The sequence below is a fragment of the Canis lupus genome, chromosome 3 (assembly GCF_048164855.1).
Source record: "Canis lupus baileyi chromosome 3, mCanLup2.hap1, whole genome shotgun sequence".
In the NCBI taxonomy this organism is placed as follows: Eukaryota; Metazoa; Chordata; class Mammalia; order Carnivora; family Canidae; genus Canis; species Canis lupus.
This window is the reverse complement of record NC_132840.1, coordinates 88,860,044-88,879,334: the sequence shown is the minus strand read 5'-3', so window position 1 is coordinate 88,879,334 and position 19,291 is coordinate 88,860,044. Positions and strand designations below refer to the sequence as shown.

The 19,291-nt window shown below is 43.5% G+C and overlaps 1 long non-coding RNA gene across 1 annotated transcript; it reads right to left on the bottom strand.

Annotated features, from left to right (window-relative positions):
- Positions 1 to 12,383: 12,383 nt before the first annotated feature.
- LOC140625733 (uncharacterized) lies at positions 12,384 to 18,118 on the bottom strand. The gene is made up of 3 exons (XR_012025064.1): positions 17,233 to 18,118; positions 16,800 to 17,009; positions 12,384 to 14,728 (listed from the first exon to the last, which is right to left on the bottom strand). It is a non-coding gene; the product is annotated as an uncharacterized lncRNA (long non-coding RNA).
- Positions 18,119 to 19,291: the final 1,173 nt, after the last annotated feature.

Genomic DNA, 19,291 nt, shown 5'->3' with positions numbered 1-19,291 from the left:
AACATCTGTATGAGAGGAAGCAGAGGGGATCAAAAGTCTTTGACAGAATTGAGAGAAAAAGAATCCTCAAAGAGTCAAGAGAGATTTATTGGAAATCATCATTGGTCATTTGAGAAAAGTAATCGAAACAGAGAGGTGCTGGAACTTTGCACCAAAATGTAGATTATTTTGAGGAGTCTATGGAAAGGTCTGAAGGGTATGAAGCAGTTTGAGTCCTATGAACTTTTACAACAAAACAGCTGAGTATCTATTCTAGGCAAAAAACAAATTGAGCTGGAACTAGACATCAAATTGAACAGAACATGGGAAATGATGGCAAAGAAAATTAAAGGTTCGCACAAAAGTGAGGAATGGGAATAGAGACAGACTATCACAGAACATAGATTTCTATTTTTCAGAAATAAAACAACAGCAAAGAATGAAACCTTCTGATTTGGGCCATGATGGAATAAATGGCATGGGATTTACCATCTCTTCCTAAGCTTGACATGATAGAGGAGGGACATTGAACAAGAGGCAGCTGGGAATGTTATCCCTGAGAGAAGAGGGACACATGAAGGAAACCCTAGTAACTGATCGGACTTTCTCTCTGGGGCATCCTCCTGCCTTGGCACAGGAGATATACCTCAAGAGAAAGACAGTGGAAGTCAGAAATACGAATTCTAGGCAGCTGAAGTGACTGGAAATTGTGAGGCAGGACACTTAAAAAGAGGGAGCTGTACATGGTTTGGGGCCAGACACCTGCACAGGGACTCATGATTTAGTGATGCAGAAAGTTCAGGCAACCATAAGTGGGGTATATTCAAAGAACACAACAACTTGGCATAACACAGTCAAACAGTTAAAAACTGAAAGTAAGGAGTATATTTTTTTTAAATCCTAAGGGAAAAAGATATATCATATGCAGAGAAATAGAAATGAGTGACTTGTCATCAGAAATGATGGGGGCCAGATGAAAATTGAATGTCTTTAAAGTGCTGATCAATCAACTGTATTAGATGAAGGGGAAGGAATAAGTGTGCGTTGTTGGGGGGTGAGGGGGGGAGCTAAAGGCCACGTAAATGTCGATCCTCTAGCTCCACAGAGGAAGGAATAAGATATAAACAAAGGCTGAGGCAGTTGGTGGTGTGTTTTCTGTATTATAATTAGAACATTAGCTCCCTCTCCCACCCGAGAGGCCAAGAATACTGCCTGGAATCAAGAAGCCAGTGGCCGAAGTTCAGAGTCAAATCAGATCATCTTCCTTTGAAGGTGGTTGTTGGGGGGACGGAGGTTCTTGGCTCAGACCTGCCTGTGTTTGCATGACTAAATGGCTTTGTTTTATTTTGTTTAAAACATATTAAAAGCGCACAGATCTTAAGTATACATCTAATCTGATTCACACATCCCTGTAAGCGCCACAGATCGAGGAGCAACATTACCAGCAACCTAAACGTCATCCTCGTGCTCTTTTCAGCCGTTAAGGCTCCACTGAGGATAACAACCATCCTGAATTAAAAAACAGCAGACTGTCTACCTGTTTCTATTAGTCTGCCTCGGAATGTTACATAATACAGTGCGTGCCACTTTGTGCCTGGCTTTTTTTCCCCCTCATATTAATTTTGACAGATTACTTCATGCTAATGTATTTGTAATTCATTCATTCTCACCGATGTATAGTATTCTGTTGTATGAACATGTCACAAAGTATTTATCAGCTCTGCTGATGGATATTTAGATTTTTTTTTCCTTTTTCACTGACTTTTTTTTTTTTTACATTCTATTACTAAAAATGCTGCTTGGAACAGTCTTGTATAAATCGTTGGGTACACACATATAAGCATTTCTGTTTACATAAATATAGGTGGAATTACAGGTCATGATAGTATCTTCAACATTATAGATAATGTTACCTATTGCAAAAAATGGTTTTACAAATGTATCCCTTCATAAGGAGTATACGAAGGTTTAAATTATGCTGTCTCATTAAAAAAGATAGTAGTAGTAACTGTTGTTGCTAATTCAGCTATTGTTTCATTTCGGCCTCTTTAATGTATAGTAAGTAGTACCTGATTGTACTTTTATTTTTTAAAATTTTTTCAAAGTTTTATTTATTTATTTGAGAGAGAGACAGAGAGCAGGGGGAGAGGCAGAGGGAGACAGAGAAGCAGACCCCCTGCTGAGTGGGGACCTCCCACCCCCACCCCCACTCCATGTCACAGGGCTCAGTCTTAGAACCCTGAGATCATAACCCAAGCTGAAGTCACCCAGGCTACCCCCTTATTGTAGTTTTAATGTAATAATGGTCCTCTGACTAAGAAAGTGGAGCATCATGGGCGTATTAGTCATTTGCTTATTCTTTTGTGAAGTTCCATTCTAGCCTTTAGCTGATTTTTTCCTATTGAACTGATTGCCTTTTTATTTCTAATTCATAAAAGTTCTTTATATCATCTCAGTGAGTCCTCTGCTCTGTTTATGTATGCAGATCTTTTTCTTCTTTTGCATTTTCACTCAAAGTTATCTTTGATCAGCAGCAATTCTTGATCTCAGTGAAATCCAGTTTATCATATGTACTTTTTTCCTACATAGAAGTAGTAGTGCTGGGGCAGCTGGGTGGCTCACTGGTTGAGCGTCTGCCTTTAACTCCTGGCGAGACCCCGGGGTCCCGGGATCGAGTCTCATGTTGGTCTCCCTGCATGGAGCCTGCTTCTCTCTCTATGTCTCTGTCTCTCTCTCTGTGTCTCTCGTGAATAAATAAATACAATCTTTTTTTAAAAAAAGCAGTAGTACTTTTTGGGCACTAATAAAAATATTACATCAGATCATTAATATATCTTTGTATCCAAAATATTTGCTAAATTCACTTATTTATCCTCGAAGTTTTCCATAGATTCTTTTTGTTTTTCTATATTAGTAATTATATTTTCTATAAATGCTAGCACTTCATTTTTTCCTAATTCCCATACATTTTATTTTTTATTTGCCTTTTTAGAAGTGGTTAAGATGACTGGTACAATGTAAAATAGAAGTTGTGATAGCAGGCCTTTTTTCTGGTTTCTAATATCGGTTGGTAAATTTTTAGTTTTTTGCCACTGTGTAGAATGTTTACTTTATGGTTTTGTATAAGTTTGATCTATACATAATTGTTAAATAATATTCCATTGTATGACTACATCACAAATTGTATTTCCATTAACCAGTTGATAGGCAATTGGCTAATGATCAGATGATCAGTTTTTTACTATTATGAATACCTCAAAGTCATGAATATATTACCTCAGTTCTGAAAAGCTTTGCTACTTTTTCTTCTTTTAGATTTAGATGTAAACATTTTTGTGGATATATGTTTCAATTTTAGTAGGTAAATAAGTGTGACAGGATTACTGTATCACAATCTAAGTATATGTTCAATTTTATTTTAAAATGTCAAACTCGAGTGGATCTTATTAGCCCACTTGCATCAATGAATAGATCCTCCAGAAAGAAAGTCAATAAAGAAACGGTAGTATTGAATGACACATTAGACTTGATGGACTTAATAGATATATAAAGAATATTTCATCCAAAAACAGAATACACGTTCTTTTCAAGTACACATGGAACATTCTCCAGGACAGGTCACATTAGGCCAAAAAACAAGTCTCAATAAATTTAAAAAGAATGAATTAATATCGGTCATCTTTTCTGACCACACATTATGAAACTAGAAATCAGTTATAAGAAGAAAATTGGAAAATCATAAACACATGGACACTAAACAACATGCTATTTTTAAAAAGACTTTATCTATTTGATAGAAAGAGCAGGAGCAGGAGGGAAGGGGGGGCAGAAAGAGAAGCAGAGTTCCTGCTGAACAAGGAGTTGGTCATGGGGCTCAATCCTAGGACCCCAAGATCATGACCTGAGCCAAAGGCAGATGCTTAACCAACAGAGTCATGCAGGTGCCCCTAAACAACATGCTGTTAAACAAACAATGAGTCGGTAAAGAAATCAAGAGAAAAAATTTTAAAAAGCATCTTGATACAAATGAAAAAGGAAATACAACATTCCAAAATCCACAGGGTGGATAGCAGTACAGGCCTACCTCAAGAAATTAGAAAAATCTTAAATATAAACAATCTAATTTTATATTTAAAGAAACTAAGAAGAAAAAAGAATAAATAAAAAATACCAATATCAGAAGGAATGAAATAATAAAAGATCAGAATGGAAATTAATGAAATAAAAACTGAAAAAGAGGGATCCCTGGGTGGCGCAGCGGTTTGGCGCCTGCCTTTGGCCCAGGGCGCGATCCTGGAGACCCGGGATCGAGTCCCACATCGGGCTCTCGGTGCATGGAGCCTGCTTCTCCCTCTGCCTGTGTCTCTGCCTCTCTCTCTCTCTCTGTGACTATCATAAATAAATAAAAATAAAAATAAATGTTTAAAAAAAAAACTGAAAAAGAAATAAAAAAGACCAATGAAATCGACAGCTGATACTTAGAAAAAATAAACAAAATCAATGAATGTTTATCCAGACTCATCAAGAAAAGAGAAAAAAAAAGAAATTAAGAAAACAATCTCATTTACAATTGCATAAAAAATAATAGAATGCCTAGGAATAAATTTTTAACAAGGAAATGAAAGATGGGTATTTTAAAAACTAGAAGACGGGGCATCCCTGGGTGGCTCAGCGGTTTAGTGCCTGCCTTTGGCTCAGGACCCGATCCTGGAGTCCTGGGATCGAGTCCTGCATCAGGCTCCCGGCATAGAGCCTGCTTCTCCCTCCTCCTGTGTCTCTGCCTCTCTCTCTCTCTCTCTCTCTCTCTGTCTATAATAAATAAATAAATAAATAAATAAATAAATAATAAAAATAAAAACTAGAAGACATTGATAAGGGGTGCCTGGCTGGTTCAGTCAGGGGAGCATGTTATTCTTGACCTTCATGTCATGAATTCAAACCCCACATAGGGTGTGGAGCCTACTTAAAAACAAGATAAAACAAAATTTTAAGACATTAAGGAAAAAAATTGAAGATGACACAAATAATGGGATGATATAACATGCTCATGGATGGAAGAATTAATAATGTTTAAATGTCCATACTACCCAAAGCATTCTACAGATTGAATGAAAACCCTATCAAAATATCACTGTTATACACCTGAAACTAATATAATGTTGTATGTCAATTATAATTTAAAATCAAATTTTTAAAAGCATTAAGCTCTTTTTAGAGTAACTATATTTGTTTCCACAGCAATGAATGTGATTTCCTATTGTTTTATATCCTCACTAACCTTTAGTATCTTCACATATATCTACAGATGATAGGTAGATATAGAGATGATAGATGATGATGATGATAGATAGATAGATAGATAGATAGATAATAGATAGATAGATAGATGATAAATAATAGACAGATGGATGGATGCAATTTTCACCATTCTAAAGGTCATGTAGTATAGGGGAAAATCTAGTTACAGGATAGGGTATATTTTAGATTCATAATTTTTGGATTCCTGGAAAGAGAAAAACTATATAGAAAAGCAGATCAATGTTTGCCAGGAGTTAAAACTGTAGGGAAGGGAAGTGAAGGCAAAGGGTTACTGAGGAAATTTTTAGAGTGAAGAAAATATTTTATATTATGAATGTGGTAGTGATTACATAACTATAATTGTTAAAACTCATCAAATTGTGTATTCAAAATTACTGAGCTTTACTGTGTGTTAATGGTACTTGAATAAAGATAATTTAAAAACTAAAAAGCTCACAAAAACTAGTTTGTTATAAGTATACAAAGTGCAATTTTTATAAGTTGGTATGGTATGCTGTGATATCTTTAAATTTATTTGGTAATTTTATATTATCTTAAGATATCTTAGCCTTTATTTTTTCTTAATCATGTCCTATAACAATAAGATGGTTTTACTTTTACTTTCCAATCAATTATGACATTTTAAAAAACCTAATACTCATTTTATTTAAATAATATCCTAAGCACTTGACATTGATTAGCTCACTCTATTCTTATTAAATCCCAATGAGATAGGTACTACTGCTATCACCATTTTGTATATGAGTAAACTGAGAGAGGAGACAGTAGATGATTTGCCCCCCTTCAAAAAAACAAAAACAACAAATAAAACCCCCAAATCCCCGGCTTCCCAGTGTACTTAAAATACGATCCAAACTCTTCACATTACACACAGGGCTGAAAAGGTAGAGCACCTGGCTTGCTTTTTGCACCTCCTCTACTGTTGGTCTCCTTGCTCACCAAGTCCCAGCTGCGCTAATCTCTCTCTGGAACATATAACTTGCTCGTTCTCACTGCAGGGATTTGTCACTCACTAATCCCTCCTCTCGGAAATTCTTCCTTTCTGAGAGGAATAACTTTGCAGTTTTGGTTCCTTTTCAGCATTCAAAGTCCACATTCAGTCCATTTGAATATTTCTAGCTGTTTTTCTTTCCTCTTTATGGTTGTTGCTTGAAATTATTTTATTCTTTTAGTTGCCTATTTGCTGTTTTCTCTTGGTGTAATATATGTCCATATTAGAATGGCCTTTTACGTGTCTCCATCCTCTTATGGAACTGAAATGGATGTTTGTTTTGTCTGTCATTATGCCACAGCTCCCAGCAAAGTGGTGCAGAACAGATGCCACATATTTCTTTTAGGTTGAATTCTCCCAACATTCTTAATGCATAGGTAGTATTTATGGTTTTGAAAGCCCAGGGCTGGAGCTCAGATTTGTCTGACTTAAAAATTCAGGTTTGCTTTTGTTTTTTCACTTGCTCCCTGCTGCTGTCAGTGCAGAAAGCACATAACATTTTCTGGTCCTTGCATCTCCTTTATCAAACTCAGTAAAGTCAATTTTATAAGCAATTACTGAGCCAAGTATGAGTTCTAATGGAAGGTGGCACTCAAAGAATTACCATCAATCAGGTTTGGCAAGAATCCCAGAGAAATTGGCACATGAGTGATTTTGTGTAGTTTTGCTTGAGAAGTAAATCTCTCTGACAATCATGAACTGTGCTGCATTTTCCTAAATTTCTATCTGTTTAGACATAGGATAGGTCTAGTCTTGTTGTTATAGAATGAAAAATTGGCCCGGGGGTGGGCCTCAAAGGCCCTTGCTGAAAATGTTGGGCATTGCTATGTGACGTGCCTATAGACTTCCGACTCTGCTCAAAATTGTGAGGGAGCCTGGCTTACTGCTGCCCCAGGGATCCCTGGGGTTAGCCCTGCTCCTTGCCTGTAGCTCTCTCTGCTTCTTGGCACATTAACCCTAAAAACAACAAGAAGTGAAGGTGGGGTCTTCTTGGTCTTCAGCCTATTTTCCCAAGGCTTGAGCTCTTGGAGACTTCTGGAGAGACAGCCTGCTAATCTAAAACATGACGACATTGGAGAAGGGCCAGAGGAAATGGAATTCTCCTTTCCAGTTTCCTAAACCAGTTCCCTCTGTTTGTCTTGGGCTTACAGGAGATGATACCTGGATGTTGTGTGATGAAGAATTCCCCAAATAGAGACTAAGTCAGTCCCAGAGGAAGAAAAGACAGCTTCATCATATGATGAGACAGGGCTGGGAATCATTGAAGGCCAAGGCCCAGCACACAGCACACTACGTATTTGTCAAGTGGGCATTCGGAGAGCAGACACGGGGCCTGGAGATGCTTAGAGAAGAGGCTGCCCCCGGGTTTGCTCCCCGGGAGCATGGACCGGCCTGCGTACACTCAGGCTGCACCAGAGAGGCACTGAGCTCACCAATCCCTGGCATGGAAGGGACAGATGACTCCCGGCTTTTCACAGCTATCACCAGCCACACTGCAGGCTCAGAGCCCCTCGATCTGCCTCCAGAAAGCCTCTCCTTGGTTCTAAATATACTTCAGTGGGTTGGTAGCATTCCTGACGCCCTTCCCTCTTCACATAGGACAGTAGTTCAGTAGTTCGTCAAATACCTCCTCAGCCTATGGATGCCGAGTTTAATAGCCCTGGTCCTTGCTTTCTAGGTTTTTTCACCTAGAGAAGAAGAGAATCAAATAAATAATTATAACTTACAGTGAGAAATAATGGAGGGGTGTTTTTAAAAAAATTTTTTTTCCTCTCCTCAAAGAGAACTTGTGAGTGGGATTGATGCAAGGGGTAGACTCAGGGGAGTGTTTTTTTTTTTAGTATCTTTTTTGTTCAATTTTTTACTTGGGTAGAGTTGGCCCAAAATATTACCTCAGCTTCAGATGTACGACAATAGTGATTCAACATTTGCATACATTATGCTGTACTCATCACAAGTATAGCTCCCATCTGTCACCATACAACACTATTACAATATCATTGACTATATTCCTTGTGCTGTGCCTTTTATTCTCATGGCTTATTCATTCCATTACTGAAAGTGTGTGTCTCCTACTCCACTTCCCACCCCCCTACAGCTGCCCTCTGGCAAAAATAAAAAGGACAAGCAACAACAAATTTTGGTGAGGATGTGAAGAAAGGAAAATCCTTATGCACTGTTGGAAGAAATATAAATTGGTGCAGCCCCTGTGGAAAACAGTATTGAGGTTCTGCAAAAAAATTAAAAATAGAAATACCATATGATCCAATAATTCCACTACATTTACCCAAAGAAAATGAAAACACTAATTTGAAAAGATAAAATTTGAAAATCCCAATATTTATTGTAGCATTATTTACAACAGCTAAGATGGAAGCAACCCAAGTGTCCGTCCGTGATGCCATCCCCTGGATAGATGAAGAAGGTGAGGTGCACATAGCCATTTAAAGGAATGAGATCCTGTCATTTGTGCCACAATGCGTGGACCTCGAGGGTATTACGCTAAGTGAGAAAAGTCAGACTGAGGAAGACACACATCGTATGATTTCACTCATTTGTAAAATTTAAAAAGCAAAACGAAGAGGCAAACAAAAAGCAGAAGTTAGTCCTTTCAAGTATCTTTATACACTGCTTTTATTCTTTTTGGGGTTACTAATCTAAAATTAGTACAAGAAGTAGATCATTTCTCCAGAAAAGCAATACTAAGACCAAAAAAGATCCATAAAAATGATATTTTGAAAGCAATATAGAGGCCTCTTAGCCCTGTTCCCAGAGGGAGTACAGAGGAGGAGCTCCGTCCCCGGGAAGACCCCCGGTCAGCCCCCTGCCCACCACCGCCACCACCACCCCAGCTGCAGGCTTAAGCGTGCTCACTGCTGCTTGCACATCATGCAAGCTCTGAGTGGAAGCTGCCAGGGGATGGAATCTGCCTCAAAGGGCTGAGACCAAAACGTCAAAGAAGGTTAGGAACTCAGACTACAGTGGTTGGAAGAAGCGTCCATCGACAGCGTGGGGGAAGCCGGTGGGGGAGACTCCAGCTGTACGGGGGCCATCTGTGTGCCCGTGGCTCTCCCTGTCCTTGCACCAGCAGGTAAAACTCAAGAAGGCAAGACCACGGGCCAAGGCAGTAGGGATGCGGCTTCTGCAGATGACCTTGTCTGAGATCTAGCTCAGCCCGGCGCATGGCTTCTAGCAAAGGGACAGCTGCTCAGAAAATGATCTGAAAGCTTGCTGTGCGTCTCCCCTTGGGCATTTATTTTATTTTATCTTATTTTATTTTATTTTATTTTATTTTATTTTATTTTATTTTATTTTATTTTATTATTTTATTTTATTTATTATTTTATTTTATTTTTTTTATTTCTCAGTAGTGGGCCTGCTGCTGCCTTGCCACGGGGAGACGGAGGATCTGGTAAGATCTATAGGGGCTCGTTTCCCCAGCAGCTCGAGCCGGCCCAGCCCAGGGCGCCTCCCCAGCACGCACCGTGCACCTGCCCTGAAATGCTCTCTCAACTTGTGCAATTTTGTACCTGAGACTGTGATCCATTTGCACAGAGGAATGGGCTGGATCCCAAGGGGAGGTAAAAGGACATGAGGAGGAAGGTGGAAATTCCATCTTGACTTTGAAAGGCCCACGTCTAACACGAGGGAGAAAGTCTATAAACCTCAAATAGTCACGGATGCTAAGAGCAATTATGGTTTAATCAGGAGGACCCCAAGCAAGCTTCTCAAGCTCTCCAAATCCCAGTTCCTTTATATTTTTTTTAAGTGTTTCTAGTTCCCTTTTATAATAATGTCTCCTCCCTGGTGCTGTTAGAAAGTTCCAGGACAGGCCCTGCCCTGCTGAGCGCCTCGGAAGCCTTCTCTGGCCACCATGGTCCATACCCCCAGGGCCCAAACCTCAGTCTACACTGCAAGTGATGCGAGCTCACGGGGCCCGTGTCCAGCCCACACAGGGGTCAGGCTGAGGAGGGAAATGAAGCCCTAGTGCTTGGACTGCGAGTTCAGGAGCAAGATCCCCGGGTTGTCTCCGCCTCTCCCGGGCTTCCTGCCCGAGACAACCCTGTAGGCTCCCCTTCATCGCCAGCTTCTTCCTCCCTCCACATTTCGCTAAATGTACCTCCCTATCTGTCTTGGTGCAGGGACCGGGACATACCCGGTGCTTTGCACGAGGCACCTGAAGTCCGCATGCCTGTGTTTGCAGCGGGTGCATGTGGGTCCCGCAGAGCATTTCCATGGAAGTGAGATGCGGCCTGTTTGGTTGTGCCAAGCGCTCCACGATGAGGCCTGGCTTCTCCTCGGCCGAGACAGTTCTCTGAAGCAGAATAGCAACCTGTGGCCCAGCAGAAAGAGCCCACCTTTAGGGAGATGCACTCCTTAACTGGGTACAAGGTGAGTCAGACTCCAGGTTTGCAGACTGGTGGCCTCCCCCTGCTTCCCAGAACCCAGAAAGAACGTGTTCTGGAATCATAAAGTTTCAGTTCTGCTACCCATTATATCTTTCACTACATCATTTAATCAGCATGTTTGAGTCTCAGGTTTCTCCCGTCTTAAAAAGATTTATGTGGTCATTGTTAGGCTCGGTTGAGATGATAAAGGTGAAAGCAGCTTGAAACTTTGCACAAGACTATACATTAGTATTATAGTAATAATAACATTAGTAGCCTTGCTAGGATAATACCCAAATGCCTCTCATTCTTCCTAAAACCCCTAAAAGAAGTAGCCCCTCACAGAAACACAATCACCACCAAGCAGCTCTGCAGCTCCCTCAGAGAATCAAATGGAATCAAAGAAGATGCTCACTTCTGGGTAGAACTAGATGAATTATTTTTCTGAAATATTCCCAGCTGTGCCCTGATCTGAGATGTCCACGACACCCTCATAACCAACAGGATTACTGGAGCCACCAACCAAGCTGCTATGGCCTCTGGTTTCTTGAGACTCCCAGTGGTCCATAATCTTCCCTCTGCATCACCAGGAGCTCTAGGGAGGTGTTGGTGATCCAGGGAACGAGTCACAGCCAGACGCGTGAGGACACGTAGTCTAAGCACCTTTTGGCTTGGCTAACGCTAACACAGCCCTTGGGTTTTTCACGGATGATTTTCCACGGTCTCCATGCCAGGTTGGCCCATTTATGTGGTCTCATCCTATGCCCAACAGAAGGTTCCCTTCACCACGGATCCCCTTTCATTGCCTGAGCTTCTCCTCAAATCTCAGAGGTCAATCCAGATGCTGTTTCCTCAGGTCGGTTCAAAGGCTACCTCCTTAGTGGAGCTTCCTGACACATGTCCCCTCATTCTGAAGAGTATTTCTTCCTTTTAGCACCTTGTACTTGATTTTTTTTATAAATTTATTTTTTTATTGGTGTTCAGTTTGCCAACATACAGAATAACACCCAGTGCTCATCCCATCAGGTGCCCCCCTCAGTGCCCGTCACCCATTCACCCCCACCCCCGCCCACCTCCCCTTCCACCACCCCTAGTTCGTTTCCCAGAGTTAGGGGTCTCTCATGGTCTGTCTCCCTTTCTGATATTTCCCACTCATTTTTTCTCCTTTCCCCTTTATTCCCTTTCACTTCTTTTTTTATATTCCCCAAATGAATGAGACCATACAATGTTTGTCCCTCTCCGGTTGACTTATTTCACTCAGCATCATACCCTCCAGGTCCAACCACATCGAAGCAAATGGTGGGTATTTGTCGTTTCTAACGGCTGAGGAATATTCCATTGTACTTGATTTAACTCTTCTGTGGAGCTTTTCTTTCTGGCAGTGTTATCATCGTCACCCATGTATACACATTATATACCCATAAGATCATAAACCGCCCAAATGTAGGGGCTATTTACTTTCCATAGTATCTAGTGAAAAAAACTATTTCCAAGCCCAGCACAGTGTCTGACACATAAGAGATGCCCAGTGAGTATTTGCTGAATGACTAATATATGGAGGAGAGAGACCTGAAGTGCACAGAATTTAAGAGAAAAGTAGTGCCAGAGGACATACTCAAAGTTAAGCTTTTTGACTCTAAGAACAGAGTTGTTTTTCTTTTTTAAGATTTTATTTATTTATTCATGAGACACAGAGAGAGAGAGGCAGAGACACAGGCAGAGGGAGAAGCAGGCTCCAAGCAGGCAGTCCGACATGGGACTCGATCCCGGGTCTCCAGGATCAGCCCCTGGGCTGCAGGCGGGCTCTAAACCGCTGAGCCACCCGGGCTGCCCTGTTTTTCTTAATCAGGAAATAATTCACTTAAAAGTATTATCATTGAGGCATCTGGCTAGCTCAGTTGGTAGGGATGTGACTCCATCTCAAGGTTGTGAGTTCAAGCCCCACACTAGGTGTAAAGATTACTTAAAAATAAAATCCTTTTAACAAATTATTTTAAAACCATTTTAATATTTTTAAACCATTTTAAAGCCAGAGCTATTTCCTGAGATTCCCTTGGTCATTAATACATATACTTTTCTTTTTCTGTTGTTGTTGTGGTTTCTGTTCTGCTTCTGCATCCCAAGGCACAGCTGCCCACCCTTGGAGACTTATACCAAAGCTTAGTGCTAAGTGCTTTGTTTTCTGAGGATGCGAGGCCTAGTTATTGATCCCTCCAGCCACCCAAAAGGTTGGCAAAGGCATCTGAAACCCCAAGGATAGTCACTCTTGAGTATCTGGACTCAATCTTTATGCTGTTTACTTGTGCCTAACATGGTTATGGATGTGTAAAATGGTTGAGAGGCGTAGCAACAAACTATCAAAATGGGGAATGGGTAAATGACACAAGACTGGTCACTGATGGATATTTCTCCAAGCTCAGTAATGAAATGCTCTGTGTGGGGATTAGATGGACAATTACTTTTTCTTTAGAGTATGCTCAAAAACGTCCATCAAAAATATCTTAAAGATAAAAATTAATAAAACTCTTCACTAATATAACTTTATTAAAGTTTCTGCAAGTTGCAACGTAATGATATACATTTCCAAGAAGAAGCTAAATTTTGATCACTAGGAGGCAGGTCCATGGGAGGGTCTGAGGATGAGTTCATCCCCCTTTTATGGCCAACTGGTCCTATATTAGATTTTGAAACTCTGTGACTCAGGACTGTCCAGTTTTCCATCGCCAGCCTTAGCTCGTCTCCATTGTATACTAGTTGTGTAATCCTGAGATGGTTGTCCATCTCTCGGATTCTCAATTTCATCACCTCCAAAATGATAAATGTCTACCTGCCTCCAATTATGCCAGCACAAACCATATACCACACAACCAAGATATGTCACAGCCCCTCCACACCCGACGTGCTCCCTTTTAGATAATCCCAGGAGCACAGGAAGGTGGGGCAGCCAAGACACTGGTGACCCTGTAAATGGAGGGCTGGGCATGAGGATACAGCCAACCCAGTGGTCTCTAATAACTGAACCACGCGGTACAGCATGGGGCATGGCCACCTCTCCTTCCTCTCCTTCGAGGTATAAGAAATGTATCTTTCCCAGCCAAGAAGCGATTCCACATAAATTCAAGACTTTTTGCTTCTGAAAGTTCATCTTGGCCTAAATAGGAGAAATATGAGCCAATTCAACATCTTCTTTTAAACATATGCCAATTTTGGTTCTGGCTGTGAGGGAAAATAAGCCAAAGGAAGCGCATTTGAGCTGCTGCATCTCCTTCTCTGTTTTCACTCCATCTGCAAAGTTTAGGCCTTTATGGTTTCTCACCTGGATGGTTGCTTTCGGTAGCAGGGGGTCTCCCTGACTCTGGCCTCACCCCATTCATCCTTTACACAACTAGGAATCTGATCTCTCCAAACTGCAAGTCATCCTCTAATAAACGCCATTGAGGACAGCCTCAACCTACAGAATCCAGCCCAACCGGTAAGCAGAGGACATGAAGCTTTGTTAGTTTGCTCAACCCATGCTTTTTGCTTCTTATGTTCCCTGTTCCTCAGATAAATCAACTTGAATTGCCTACCTTCACCATCCACCCAGTGCATTTCAACTCATTTTTTAAGAACAACAGGACTGTCCTCTTGGCTTGAAGCTTTTTCTGACATCCCTCCCACACACTTCCAGGCTACATAAATCCCATCCCTTTCCCACTGTGCTTTTGTCTCTCCCTCCACAGCAATCCTATCCCATGGCAAGCAGATCCCATAGGGGAAACACTTCTATCTTTGTGCTTCTTTTCATATACAAATCTTTGTGAATCCTTCTTCTCTTACGTAAGGTGTAATGTTGTTGTATGTGCTCTAAACTACGAGAACTTAGAAGTGAATTGTAGTAAGTCCTTCATTTCCCCAATTAAGAAGTTGTGACACATTTATTTATTCATTGATTGAGCTCCCTCATGCTAGATAATTTATTGAAAAAACTTACCATGTGGTTGCTTCTTAGTGACGGGGATGCAGACATGAAGAAGACAGGAAAGGCTACCCCAACCATACAGCTAACAATCTGGAAGCAGTGGTAGCAAATGAAATAATTGGGTAAAAGTTAAATATGATAATGTAAGATAGAGTTCCTTGAACAAGTGACACAGCGATAGATTACTTGATTACCAAATAAATCCAAATATAAAATGTCAGATTTAGAAAACATTCAATAGACAGCTGGTTAGTAGCCAGTTAGTAGCCTTAACTAGCAAGTGAGCTATAGAAATAACTCATGGCTCTCGTACCAGAAGAACCAGAAGGACTTGTGTTCTCTAAGATATAGGAGCTGAGAGAGAAGAACATTTGTAGATACTATGACTAGAAAGACAGTGAAAGAAAAAATATTGCCTTAGTTTGCCTAATACACAGACAACTCTGTTCAAGGAGATATTTGAATCCTACAATTCCCTACACATCCTCTAAACTGCAAATAGAATTATAAATAGACATTAATGTGACTTTTCTGTTTATGTGGATCCCTTACAGCTATCTTTAATCCCATGGCTATAGAACATCAAATCCTTCAGGTTAATATTATACGGAAAGCAGATTGATTGATTGATTTTTTAAAGATTCCATTTATTTATTTATTCATGAGAGATACAGAGAGGCAGAGACACAGGCAGAAGGAGAAGCAGGCTCCATGCAGGGAGCCCGACGTGGGTCTCCATCCCGGGTCTCCAGGATCACATCCCGGGCTGAAGGCGGCGCCAAACCACTGAGCCACCCAGGCTGCCCCGGAAAGCAGATTTAAATACAAATTGACTTCCAAAAAGTAAAAAGAGATACCTAAAAAGAGAAAAATATCGTTGTGCCAAATGGTCTGAAAAAAAGACAAAAGAAAAATTCGAAGGTAGGCAAGATATAAAAAGTCTTGAGAGAAGAGCATCACCAAAGGTGGATGAGGAAGCTGCGAGCCCTGTTTCTCCCCCTCCCTGTCTCCTCCTCCCAAACATCAAAAAACAAACACATAAAACAAGCAAACAAAGCAATTGGCTGAACTGATCTTATAGGGGCTCTGAAAAACAGAGGGTCCAGCGAGCAAGTAAACATCTAATCAAGAGAATGTTTTTAAGAAACACACATTACAAATGGTAGCAAATATCGTGATGTTTTCCCCCACACCCCCCTTGCCCTGGCGCCTGGTCCCCTCTGGAGGCACCACAGCCCAGATCCCAGTTCCCGCCCTCCAGCGTCACCTGCAATGTTCTAACCTGCCTGGAGGCTGCCGGACGGACAGACGGACGGTTGGAGGCCTGCCTCATCTGCGGACAGGAAGGTCATCTGGCCCCACCCACGAAAGCTGCAGGGAGACTAGACCGTCAGGCACCTGGAGCAAGGGAACACAGGTGGAGGCCTGCAGCAGCCTGCGGAAGATGCAGAGTCATTGGCACGGGCCTCCCTGGGAGATCAAGACGTCCACAGACAGCCATTCCCCTGCTCGGAAACGACCTAAGAAGACCTGAAGCTTTTCTACTCAGCTGATCCCTGGCTGGGAGCATATCTAGCCCATCAGCCCCAGCTCTGAGCCAGTCTGCAAAGACTGGGAGATGCCACGGTTTTCCAAATGTCTGGTTTTCAGCAAAAGATCCCAAGACAACAAATAGTACTACTGATACTAAAATATTTCAGAATAAACTTAGCCAATGAAGTAAAAGACTTGTACACAGGCAGCTATAAAATATCCCTGAAAGACATTAAAGAAGATATAAATAAATGGAAAGAAGCCGTGTTTATGAATCAGAAAATGCCAAGATGTCAATACTACCCAACGTGATCGATGGATTTTAATGCAATCCCTAAAAATCCCAATATCCGGACGCCTGGGTAGCTCCGCGGTTGAGCATCTGCCTTCGGCTCAGGGTGTGATCCCGGGATCCGGGATCGAGTCTCACGTCCGGCTCCTTGTGGGGAGCCTGCTGGTGTCTCTGCCTCTCTCTCTCTGAGCCTCTCATGATTAAATAAAATCCTTAAAAAAAAATCCCAATATCATTTTTTGCAGAAACATAAACATCCTAAAATTCTTAGACTGTCATGGGACCCAAAGAAGCCAAAATAATATTTAAAAAGAAGAACAAAGTTGAAGAACTCACATTTGCTGGTTTCAAGTTTACTACAACGCTGCAATAACCAAAGAAGTGCTGGACGGGCATGAAGACAGATGCGTGGGCCGAGTGCGCGGAGCAGAGCCACGAAATAAGCCTCCGTGCTCGTGGCCGAAGGATTTTCAGCAAGGATGCCACGGCCATTCAACTGGGATATGGAACAGCCTTTTCAACAAATGTACTGTGATAACAGGGTACCTACACGGCAAAGAATGAAGTCAGACCCCTACTTTATGTCATGTACATAAATTAGCTCAAAATAGACCAAAAACCTGAATCTAAGAGCTAAAAGTATAAAACTTTCAGGAAACAGGAGAAAAGTGTCGTGACATTAAATTTGGCAACGACTTCATGGATGGGACACCACGAGCAAAAGCAATGAAGGAAAATAGATAAATTGGGCTTTATCAGAAATAAGAACCTTTGTGCATGGGGGCGCCTGGGTGACACCATCAGTTCAGCATCTGACTCGGTTTGGGCTCAGGTAACGATCTGTCCGGGGACTGAGCCCCACATCAGGCTTCAGGCTCCGCGTGATGAGGTCCTACTTGAGTTCCTCAGTCTGTGTCCCTCTGCTCACCCTGACCCCATGCTCTCTTTCTCTCTCTCTCTCTCTTTCAAAGACATAAATCTTAAAAGAAAAAAAAAAAAAACCTTTGTGCATCAAAGGAGACTCAAAATGAAGAAAACAACCTACAGAATGGGAAAAAATATTTGCCAATCATACGTCTGAAAGCGATTAATATCCAGAACATAAAAAGAACTCCTACAACTCAACAACAACACAACGACCACCAACAAACTTCAAAACCAGGCAAAGGATAAGTCGAGAGAAAACCGAGTGGGGCTCAGCGTCGGGCCCTGAGTAGTCTACAGCTGGGCTCAGGCGGGCGCCTTCGGGTTTGTGTTACCAAGTCTGCACCCTGCTGCTCCCGCCCCCCGACTTAGAGGGCGGACTCCGCCCTGCAGGAGGACCCTCCCCAGGGGGACCTTCGAGAGCAGGTGCCTCAGTTTCCACCCCATACCTTCCGTGCCCCAGGTGCACACACGACACATATGCACACAAGAAGATGTTTGCACATTGGCACGAACACACGCGCAGGCACGAGTACGCGTGTACTCAGGCACACGGGCGCCGGGTCCTTGGCGAGCTCCCGGGATCCCCTGGCTTCACTGGCACAGCCAGCCCGGGTCAGGGGCCTTTGGGCGGCCTGGACCGCACCGACCGTCCACACCCGCGGGGCTCCCAACCACCGTAGCACCTGCCCGGGGTGACCCGCTCCCACCTCGACAGGCCACCGCCCCCGGGCCCTCTCCCTGCCGGCCGGGCCTGGTGGATAGTTAGGCCCACTCGGTGGCAGCCATCGCAGGCCCCCCCACCCCCGGCCTGCTCCCCAGCTCCCCAGCCCCCCATCGAAGGCCTGGAGGGTAAGAGCTCTACTTCCTGGGTCTCAGCTGAGCCCTGCGAGGGCCTCCCTGGGGCCTCGGGACACACGGCACTTTATGGATTCTTGGCAGCACGTGTGAGCCATTGTGACAGCATCAGTGAAGGGCATTGGGGAGGAGTAATGGCATCCGTCTCCCTGGGGGGGCTCCGTTCACCCCAGCAAGGCCATCAGCTGCCGCCCATCATCAGGTTCAGGGTGCGATGTGGCTAAGACTGATTTCTCTAATCACAGGCCGAGGGGGACGCACACACGGGCTCCGTCCTGGGGGGCAGCGGGCTGCTGGCCCCTTCCACGACCCTGAGTGTGTGGGGCGAGCGACCCCGGTGACACAGGCCTCGGGGTGAGGAGCATGAGGTGAGGGCTCCGGGGTGGGGGGCAGGAGGTGAGGGTCCTGGGGTGGGGGGCAGGAGGTGAGGGTCCTGGGGTGGGGGGCAGGAGGTGAGGGCCCTGGGGTGGGGGGCAGGAGGTGAGGGTCCTGGGGTGGGGGGCAGGAGGTGAGGGTCCTGGGGTGGGGGGCAGGAGGTGAGGGCCTCGGGGTGGGGGGCAGGAGGTGAGGGTCCTGGGGTGGGGGGCAGGAGGTGAGGGCCCTGGGGTGGGGGGTCAGTCGTGTGGGGACAGCGGGCCCGGGGGACACAGTGGGACATGGGGGTGAGGAGCAGGAGGTGAGGGCCCTGGGTCTAGGGATCGGGGACACCAGGGGACACTGTGAGGCCGGTCCTGTCCCCTCTGCAGGGCGCTGAATGGGCGGAGGAGAGGGGCAGGGGACGCACCACCGGGCGGCGCCTGGGCTCTTGCTGAGGGGGGGCCTGTGCCACTGTCCCCTCGCCCCCGCGGTCCCCTCACCTGCCGGGACCCCGCGGGCAGCACCGGGTCTCCCTGCAGAGAAGGCCTTTTTATTTATATCTCGCCTCATCATAGTTTATTAATATCAGATTGTACCTTAATATATGTTAAATTTTATGTGTATCTATAAATACATTAGGCAGATGTAGGACTTAACATTTGCCGTGTCAGTGGGCAGGTGAGGGCAGG